The sequence below is a fragment of the Dermacentor silvarum genome, chromosome 7, assembly GCF_013339745.2.
Source record: "Dermacentor silvarum isolate Dsil-2018 chromosome 7, BIME_Dsil_1.4, whole genome shotgun sequence".
Taxonomy (NCBI): Eukaryota; Metazoa; Arthropoda; class Arachnida; order Ixodida; family Ixodidae; genus Dermacentor; species Dermacentor silvarum.
In genome coordinates, this window is record NC_051160.1 from 125,245,379 (window position 1) to 125,255,742 (window position 10,364).

Here is a 10,364-nt window from a genome sequence, read left to right on the forward strand (position 1 = left end):
GCAGCTCCGGCCAACGACACCAGGGCTAGACGACCACCAGCCAGCAGCCGCACATTCGACGGCAGCGCCGAGAAGTGAACGCGGGAAAGTCTGCGCTGCAGTTGACACCGTAATGATAAGCGCTGACTGCACGCTCCGTCAGCATGCACTACTCCGTTTATTAAGTGCAGCCCAATATTATAAACCAAATTTAACAATTCGCAGCACTTCGCATTCTACAGAAATTTGGACGGACGGACAGACGGATGGACAAGCTATGGTACGGGCGCGGCCATATTGCAATCGTTTGAGACAATGAAGCCCCAGTGTGAGCCACCTGTAGCAAAAGGCTTACAGCCTTCCACATTCTGATAGAAAGCCATGTCATAAAAAAGAAATAGGGAAATAACTTTCAACTGTCGTTCACACCCTGTATTCCCTCACAGTAAAGATGGTTTCTTAGAAGAGAATAATTTCACAGCGCAAGAGCACTCGCAGCTTCCTGTACTGCGGTAACAGCATCTATCCATTCACGGCTGTTTCGAAAAAAAATTAAACAAAAATAACAGAGCACACACTCCTAACACTGAAGCTGTAGAGTACTTCCTCTTAGTCTTTGTGAATATAAAAGACTATTCTGGAGCTTCCTGTCAAAGTGTACTTCGCACCTTCCATTCGATCATGGCGCCATCGGGCGGGAGCGACACGTGGTCCTCCAGTGCAAGAGCCACGTCCTGGGATCCGTCAACCGGTTTCACCACTGCGCGGCCAAAGGACGTGCAAACAGCATTGAACACACCTCATCATCAGTGGCGTGATTATGCAGACTGCAGAAATAACTTATCGCCCATAAGCATATATATACATACGCTGTGGCTACAGTAATCCCTGTTCTGTTGCAGCTGCGCCCAGCTTATATACCTATATAATTTTAGTATGCAAACTGCTTCTGATTATGTGGAACCACTACTACGGTTGTCCACCAGCGCCAGTGTATATATATATATATATATATATATATTCAGACATGACACGTCATTTCAAAAAGATTGTTATTACAGGCAACAAAAATTTAAATAGATGCACATCATAATTTTCATATTGACTTTGGTAAAGTGTAATCGCCTACTTCTGATGTTCCTCATACTTATTCCGTGTGACTTTGCAAGTCATATTCACATATTTTATCGTCCTTTTGCATGTATTCGCCTTGTGCTGAATGTTTCCCACATGTGCTCCTTGTTCATAAACTTAGGTGACGCCGGTTGATTTGGAGGAGATCGGCGGTTATGCTTCGCGTGTCCCGGTGTCCATTCACCTGATAACATTTATCACAAATGAGCGCCGGCGACGGTTTCACCAGCTTACCGGTGGGCGGTGAGTCAATGACGTAGGTGAGCTGGCCGTACAGCACCTCTCCGAGCCCCGAGGAGTTGGGGTCGTAGTCGGTGCCACCGCGCCGCACGTACACCAGTGCCTGTATCTTGTTCAGGAAGCGGTCACGGTCTGCCACGGGACTCAGTTCGAGAGAGAGGGGATCGCGCATCAGCAGCGAAGTACTTCGAAGCCAGCCTGCGTCTGTCACACGGACGCCTCCTCACTCGATCACATACTTATCTTGCCCTCATCGTACCACTGAACCCATTGAACGTGGTTTACAATACTGACTTTCTGTATTGCGCAACAGCGTATTGCGTAGATACAACATTAAGAAGTTGCAGTATTCCAGACTATGATGAATTTTCGATGAGCGTGTTTCTTCCTCCATGAACCGCTTCTGTCTAAAGCTTTTACTTATAAGTCGGCTCTATTTCTGAAGATAAACTGCGAGATGCTTTCTGTGAAATCCACGTGATTAGTTTCCCGATACCGGCTGTTTTCAGATGAGCAACAATTTTTCATTTGACAAACTTGCAATTCTTTACAGGTAACTGATAACTCAGAAGTTCACAGAAAATGTAGTGGTGGTGGTAGAACAGTTTTTGTGACGTTATGCTCAGGTTTATCAGAAACGTTGGTGTTAAGCACGACACCTTGACAAAAATGAACCAGCGATATGTTTATAAATATTATGCCGTGGGCAATAAGATATCCGTACACGTCTATGGCAGCGATTAAACAGAACACAGTCGCTCGCTGAGATAGGAGTTCTGCTCACTTTGGCTGAACGTGGTGTAAGTAATTTGTACTTGTAGGTGGTGTAAGCACTTGTACTTTACCCGGCCACAGCCGGGTAAAGTACAAGTGCGCAGTTGCTCACAGAGCAGAAGTCGCACCCCCTACTTCCCTGCTGCCTTCCCGCTTTCCTCCTTTCGCGTGCGAGATACCAGTTCCCCTTGCGCCTGGTCGCAAGATACGCATTTGGTGCCGCAGCACAACGTCGCCCCCCCCTCCTTCCCATCCCCCCACGGCCTTTCGCACGACGGAAAACATCGCGTTTGCTCTCCACCGTGCGTTCGATCTCCCTAAAAGCGCCCGTCCCTTGCGCTTTCACTCGCACATACAGCGTACGGCGCGTGGCCACCATTTTATCGGCCTTGGACTTTATGTGGAACCTCACGGCGCCTACGACGGTGACGCCGAGGGCATAAAGTCGCTGGGAGTGCCCATATAATTCCTATCGCAATAAATGTCAAGAGTGGTGCGCACGGCACACCAGGCAAGCCGTGCGCTCCAAAGCTACATAATAATAATTTTGAGCCTGTCATTACTACAACAATGCGAAAGAAAGTCAGGTGACCAACTGGAGCCTTCAGTGATCTCTTCAACAGCGAACAGGTTCTGGCCACGTATCTTGTGCTTTCGCCGCCACGTGACTCGCAGCCGTCGTCGGTCCAGCGCGTCGTCGGCCACGCTGAGCCTCAGCTGCAGACGCGAGGTTCGGTTCAGTGGCCACAACAGCCAGCAGCTCCACTCGGTTCGGTTGAAGAGGTCACAGGGCACGGCCGATGTCACACTGCCTCTAGCACCGTTCTCCCTGCGAGCGCAAATCACTGGAATATTTTTAGTTCGTCATTTATGCCACAAGATACAGAACCATGCTTTTTTCCTAAATATGCATCGGCCTTTTCCAGACGTCGCCCCGTTACCGACGCTTGAACTCGAAATCTAAAACTGAAAGTAAGAAGATGAAGATAATGAAGATGAAAGCGAAGGAAATATTTAAAATATTTGCATGCCGCGCTTGCCTGACGCCCACATCTTTGTCTCCGCGGCAGCTGTTATCACTGTAAGCAGTACTACCACGATCAGGGATCTACGTTCTATAGATGGACTTTTATCCGCAAAAACTCAGCTGTTAGCCTACGTTGATCACGTGTGCTGCTAGCTAGCATGGTGTAAACCTTTATCCCAGCTATAGAATGGGCGTGCGGATCTCCGTTTGTGTGCTGTGGGCCGGTAGGAGAAATAAAAACCATCAGAGACGAGGCAATGACATAGAGCAGAGATCAAACAACGAAAGCATTTTCTGTCTTCCGTACCCTTAATAAAACGAACCAGTTCTCAGATGAAGTATAAACCTAAAGAAACTCGCACTTGTTTTGCATCTGCTAAAAGCGTCCTCATTGTGTGCAACTTGATTTGTCCGTTCCCGATCTCATTATCAGTTATAGTACACAAACGACAACTCAGTGGCACGGTGCTAGCAACATTTTCGTCATAGAGTTTCTCACTATCTTACCTAGAGGGAAATCTGGCGCTCTTGCGCTGTTGTATGGATGGGAATGCTGGTATATGGTGACTTCTGATTCGCATCGTTCTCCCCCGCAGGGGCGTCTGCGTAAGCAGGCGTTTGGTGTGTTGCGACACCACGGACCCGAGCACATGGGGGTTGGCCCCTCCCGCGTCTAGCCGTGCGTGGCTTCGCCGTGTCCGGGGAAAAGAGGATCCTGGGGGTTGAGCCAATGCCGAGTGCTTGGACCTTTATGGCCCCTCGGCGGAGGCAACACACCCCTTTGGCCTCGGCTTCACGTAGACGGCACCCCCGGACTGACCCACCCGGGGGAAATCGGTGGTCGCCTTTTCCTGTCCCTCTCTTCAATCTGTTGCTTTCCTATCAACTTTCCTTATCTGTCCTGTCATCTCCTCGCTTCCAAATTTTTCTGTCTCTTCTAGGCGGCTTGGGTTAACCTGGTGCTCTATATCCAACCTTGAGTATGGCGCATTGGGTTATAGCAGCGATGCACGGCTGGCGTGTGCAAGTCATTGCTCTGTCAAACTTGTAGCGTCCCCTTGTTGGGCTCCATGGTGGGTGGCTGCCATTGCTGCCGAAGCAACTTCATCAAGCATGCATAGAGCATCTTTCCCTTTGCTTCCTGATCGTACCGCTGCAAAGCGCGTACGCACCGAAGGCTTCTTGAACTTTTTCGTTCATCACAAAGAATCTTTTCCACGCTACCATGTGATCCACAGTGATAAACCTGAAAAACCAGTGAGAGTTATTTCACCTTTCCTTGTCTCGAAATCCCTAACAGACACCATTGGACCAGGCTATAAAGCTACCAAGATGGCAAGCGGCGATCTCCTCCTTGAGGTTCGTGACAAGCTGCAGCATGAAAAGCTTGCAAAACTCACAGCCTTTGCTGACATCCCAGTAACAGTGTCCCCACATCGCTCTCTGAACACAGTCCGAGGCGTGATCTCAGATTCGGACTTGATAGAACTAACCGAAGCAGAACTACTGGAGGGCTGGCAAGATCAAAATGTCATTGAAGTAAAAAGAATAAAAATCCGACGAGACAACAACGAAATACCAACAAAACATTTGATAATCACATTTTCTTCTAGTGTTCTCCCAGAGACGCTCGAAACAGGTTATACTAAAACCCGCGTCAGGCCCTACATTCCCAATCCTCGACGTTGTTTCAAATGCCAGAAGTACGGCCACGGCTCGCAAAGCTGCCGAGGTCAACTCACCTGCGCAAAATGTGGTGACAAAGGTCACCCCTCCGATAACTGCTCTGGTACACCCCACTGTGTGAACTGCGAAGGCGACCATCCGGCATATTCCCGATCTTGTGAAACGTGGAAAAAAGAGAAAGAAATAATTACCTTGAAAATCAAAGAAAATATATCATTCAAAGAAGCCAGAAAAAGGTGCTCAGTTTTCCACAGTACCGCTTACGCCGAGGCGGCGCGTCAGGGGGCAGCGCTGCATCGGCCTCCGCCACTTCCCCGGCCCGTGAGCAGCGAGCCTGCGGGTGTGGCACCTGCCCCCATGGTGGCAGTAGGTAAAACTACTCCACCCATCCAGCAAAAGAGCTCGGCGACTCCTGGGCCGTCGGGACACAAGGCCTCTACTCACCAGTCGAGGCCTGAAACACGAATAAGCCGCCTGCAAGGGCGGGCATCCAGCGCCTCCCGAGAGGCAATGGATACAACACCGGCACCGCAGGTGCCGAAAGAGCAGCGCGGTTCTCTCGACCGCGCCAAAAAAGAAAAACAAAAAATCATGGGTCCAGGCAAGGACACATGAATCTAAATCTCAATGTCTCCCTAACTCACAGAACACATCTTTTACAACACAACAATGGCCACACAGATAATGCAATGGAATATCAGAGGACTAATCCGTAATCTAGACGACATAACTGAACTGTTATCTCGATATCAGCCAAAGGTGTTCTGTGTCCAGGAGACACATCTAAATCCTAGACAAGCGAATTTTCTCCGGCAGTACGCCATATTTCGCAAGGACCGAGACGAAGCTGTTGCCTCGTCTGGCGGGGTGGCAATTATTGTCGACAGGTCCGTCGCTTGCCAACAGTTAGCCCTTCAGACGCCTCTCGAGGCCGTGTCCGTGCGAGCAATATTGTTGAACAAGCTCATAACCATTTGCTCCATTTATATACCGCCCAATTACCAACTCACAAAAACGGAATTTTACAGTCTCATAGACCAGCTCCCAGAACCATTTGTGATCACCGGCGATTTTAACGCTCATCACACAATTTGGGGAGACTCCCGATGCGACACCAGAGGCCGCCTAATAGAAAACTTTCTTGTATCCTCTAGCACGTGTCTCTTCAACAAAAAGAGCCCACGTACTACAGTATACAACATAATTCATATTCCTCAATAGATTTATCAATGGGCTCTGCGGCCATTTTTCCGTATTTGGAATGGAGCGTAATAAAAAATCCCTTTGGAAGTGACCACTTCCCTGTAACGCTAAAGCTGATACAGCAACACGAATGCCCTCCAAATTGTCCTCGGTGGAAGCTATCATCGGCCGACTGGGATCATTTTAAAGAAGCAAGTTATTTATCACGAGATTTTATCAGTCAATTTAGCATAGACGATGCGGTTGCGTATTTTACCGCTTTTATAATAGACACAGCAGAAAAATGCATTCCACAGACAAATGGTAACTCATGCAAAAGACGAGTCCCTTGGTGGAACGATGACTGTAGAGAGGCGCGTAAGAAACAAAATAAAGCATGGGGCATTCTCCGTCGATATCCTAATGCGGAGAACCTTATTGCTTTCAAACAAATTAAATCTCAGGGAAGGAGGACTCGAAGGCAGGCAAGAAGGGCAAGCTGGGAGAGGTTTCTCTCTGGTATTAATTCGTACACTCAGGAAGGGAAAGTCTGGGATGGGCTGAGAAGGTTGAAAGGGCAACAAATCCATCCACTGCCCTTGGTAAACGAACAAGGAAGCAGTCTCAAGGACCAGGCCGATGCTCTTGGTGAGCACTTTGAGTGGGTTTCTAGCTCTACGCACTATTCCTTGTCTTTTCTGAAATTCAAAGAAACGGAGGAACGGAAGTCACTCAACCGTAAATGTAGCCTAAATGAACCATTTAACCGGCCTTTCTGCGTTGCCGAGCTGCAAGCCTCCCTAAACTCATGTCAGAACTCTGCTCCGGGTCCCGACAGAGTTATGTACGAGATGATTAAACAACTTCACCGAGACACACAAATCACACTGCTGGCACTCTTTAATACTCTCTGGGCAGCTGGACACCTTCCATCTTCATGGAAAGAAGCTATTGTAATCCCTGTGTTAAAACAGGGTAAGGATCCCGGCTCAGTAACAAGCTATCGCCCGATAGCGCTAACAAGTTGCCTCTGCAAGTTGTTTGAAAAAATGATCAATCGTCGCCTTCTACATTACCTCGAATCAAACAAAATGCTTGATCCGTACCAATGCGGATTCAGAGAAGGCCGGTCAACAACCGACCACCTCGTACGTGTCGAGGCTAATATTCGCGATGCCTTTGTTCATAAACAGTTCTTTCTATCGATATTTCTCGACATGGAAAAGGCTTATGACACCACGTGGCGCTATGGAATCCTCCGAGACCTGGCACAAATGGGTATCAGGGGGAACATGTTGAATGTTATTGAGAGCTACCTCTCGAAACGCACTTTCCGCGTAAAAATAGGCAACACACTCTCGCGTCCATTCACACAGGAAACTGGGGTACCCCAGGGAGGCGTCCTGAGCTGTACGCTTTTTCTTGTGAAGATGAACACGCTTCGTTATTCGCTACCTCCAACCATTTTCTATTCTATTTATGTAGACGACGTACAGATAGGTTTTAAATCCTGTAGCCTTGCAGTCTGCGAGAGGCAAGTACAGCTTGGACTTAAGAAAGTATCCAAATGGGCAGACGAGAATGGGTTCAAGGTCAATCCACATAAAAGCTCCTGTGTCCTTTTTTCAAGAAAAAGAGGATTGCTCCCTGATCCCACTATCGTACTGCAAGGACAGCACATTCCTGTGAACAAAGAACATAGATTCCTGGGCATCATACTCGATTCAAAACTAAGTTTTATCCCCCATATAAAATACATGAAGGCCAAGTGCCTGAATACAATGAACATACTGAAAATTCTCTCGCACACAAGTTGGGGTAGTGACAGAAGATGCTTAATGAATCTGTACAAAAGTCTTGTACGATCGCGTTTAGACTACGGGGCAGTGGTGTATCAGTCTGCTACACCAAGTGCCCTAAAAATGCTTGATCCAGTCCATCATTTAGGCATACGGCTTGCCACAGGAGCCTTCCGAACTAGCCCGGTACAAAGCCTCTATGTGGAATCCAATGAGTGGTCACTCAATCTGCAAAGATCGTTGTCCAGTATCATGTATTTCCTGAAGGCACACTCTAACCGTGAACATCCTTGTAACAAAACCGTAAACGACATAACTTGTGCCACACTTTTCCAGAATCGTCCAACAGTGAGAGAACCCTTCTCACTGCGCGTGAGGAAGCTCAGCGAAGCAATGGCTGTTCCACTTCTTGAAAACCCTCTAATGGCTCCAGCCATGCCAGTAGCACCGTGGCTATGGCAGCTCATAAAATGCGACACATCGTTCATAGAGGTTACTAAACACGCACCAGAGGCACATATTAGAATGCATTTTCTGGAACTCCGGTCCAAGTATTCGTGCACGGAATTTTACACCGATGCTTCTAAGTCTCATGCTGGCGTTTCTTATGCTGCAGTCGGCCCATCCTTCTCGCTATCCGGCTGTTTGCATCCGGAAACAAGTATCTTTACGGCGGAAGCCTACGCACTTTTGTCGGCTGTTAGACACGTCAAGGAAATAAAGCTACAAAAAGGAATAATTTTTACAGATTCATTAAGCGTTGTGAAAAGCCTCAAATCCCTACAAAGGAATAAAAATCCTGTTTTTACTGAACTTTATTCAGTGCTCTGTGCTTTGTACGCATCTCATCAACATATCACAATATGCTGGGTACCTGGTCACAGAGGCATCGAGGGTAATATGCTTGCCGACAGCTTAGCTACATCAGTAAATAAAGAACTAAGCAATTTTTCCATACCTGTCCCTGTCACGGATTTAAAGCCCTTCATTCGCAAGAAACTGAGGGGCCATTGGCAACGTACGTGGGATACTGAGGAATTTAATAAACTCCACGTTATAAAGCCAAGCGTGGGAAACTGGCCTCCAGTAACAAAAATACGACAAACGGACGTTATTTTCTGCCGTCTTAGGATAGGCCACACCTATGGCACTCACTCCTATCTACTGACCGGTGATGATCCTCCTATATGTAATAAATGTGGCGAGACTCTTACGGTACTTCACGTCTTGTTGGAGTGTCGGGAAACTGAAATTCAAAGAAAAAGGTACTTCGCCATGGCATATAGACAACACATTCCACTCCACCCGGCAATGTTTCTCGGCGTTGAGCCACTCTTTGACGAGAAGTTAGTTTTAATGTTTTTACGAGAGATTGGAACACTGCATGTTATCAGCCCAAGGTATACGTAGCACATCCTCTCACTAGAGGCTGCTGCTGCGATTGCATTTCTCTAAAGCACGTGCCTCCCAGCCCTTGCGTTCAAGGGCCACTGGTGAAGTACGAGTGCTATTTTTACTCATACGTTTGATTAATCATCCCTTTCTAATAGAACTTTTATGCTCATAGTATACATCACTAGTCATTGTCATTATTTTAACACCTGTTTATTTTACGCACTTTACAGCGACTAATTTTTAGGCCTCTCTACAGCCAAATTACATCTGCCATTCACCATTCAGATTCACAAATCTGACATTTGTCATGTTTTACCTTTGAGAATTATTTCATAGTTTTTTGCCTGGCGCTCTTTGGCCATACCTGGCCCTTGCGCCAATAAAATTCACAAATCATCATCATCATCGCATCGTTCTCGGAGAGCCAGGACACTTTGAAGACGCGCCTGGATAGCACCGTTCCGTCTGTCACATTATTTATTTCCTACTAAAACAGCCTTAAAGAACTCTTTGAGCGTTATTATTGCACAAAAACGTGTTTCGACCTGTGATTCAATGTACAGTTTTATGAAACGTAAAAAGTATCAGCAGGCTGCTAAAGTTGGAGGACAGCCTACAAGATTCGCGCTCGCTTTGGAACAGATCTGTTCTTGCTTTTCTTCGCTTGATTCTCCATTGTATGTGGGTAAACCTCATTGAAAGATATAATATGGGTGAATGAAACCTTTATAAAGGTTTTCTTTTAAGAATGCATTATCTGTGTAGCTATATCCACGTTTTAGACCAAGCCTCGTACAACACCAGCCAACACAAGCCTCGCACACCTATATGCCATCATTCCCATGACGGCTCAGCGCTCGTAAGAAAACTCCCATCGACGGTGGCACCAAATTTTCTTCTAGGTAATATAGTGAGAAACTCTTTGATCTTCGTACTGCCGATTGTCATCACACATTCTCGGTGAAACTTTCGAAAGATAGGTGAAAAGCCAATGCTTCCCATTTATGTAAGGTGTGTTCTCAGAACAAAAGGCCACCATCCTGACAGAAGTAGGACGACATGCGCTTATAGTGCGGCTACAAAGAACGGTGTAGGTTTTAACATGAAGGAATGAAATAACTAAGAGGGAGCATTGGCGCAACACGATT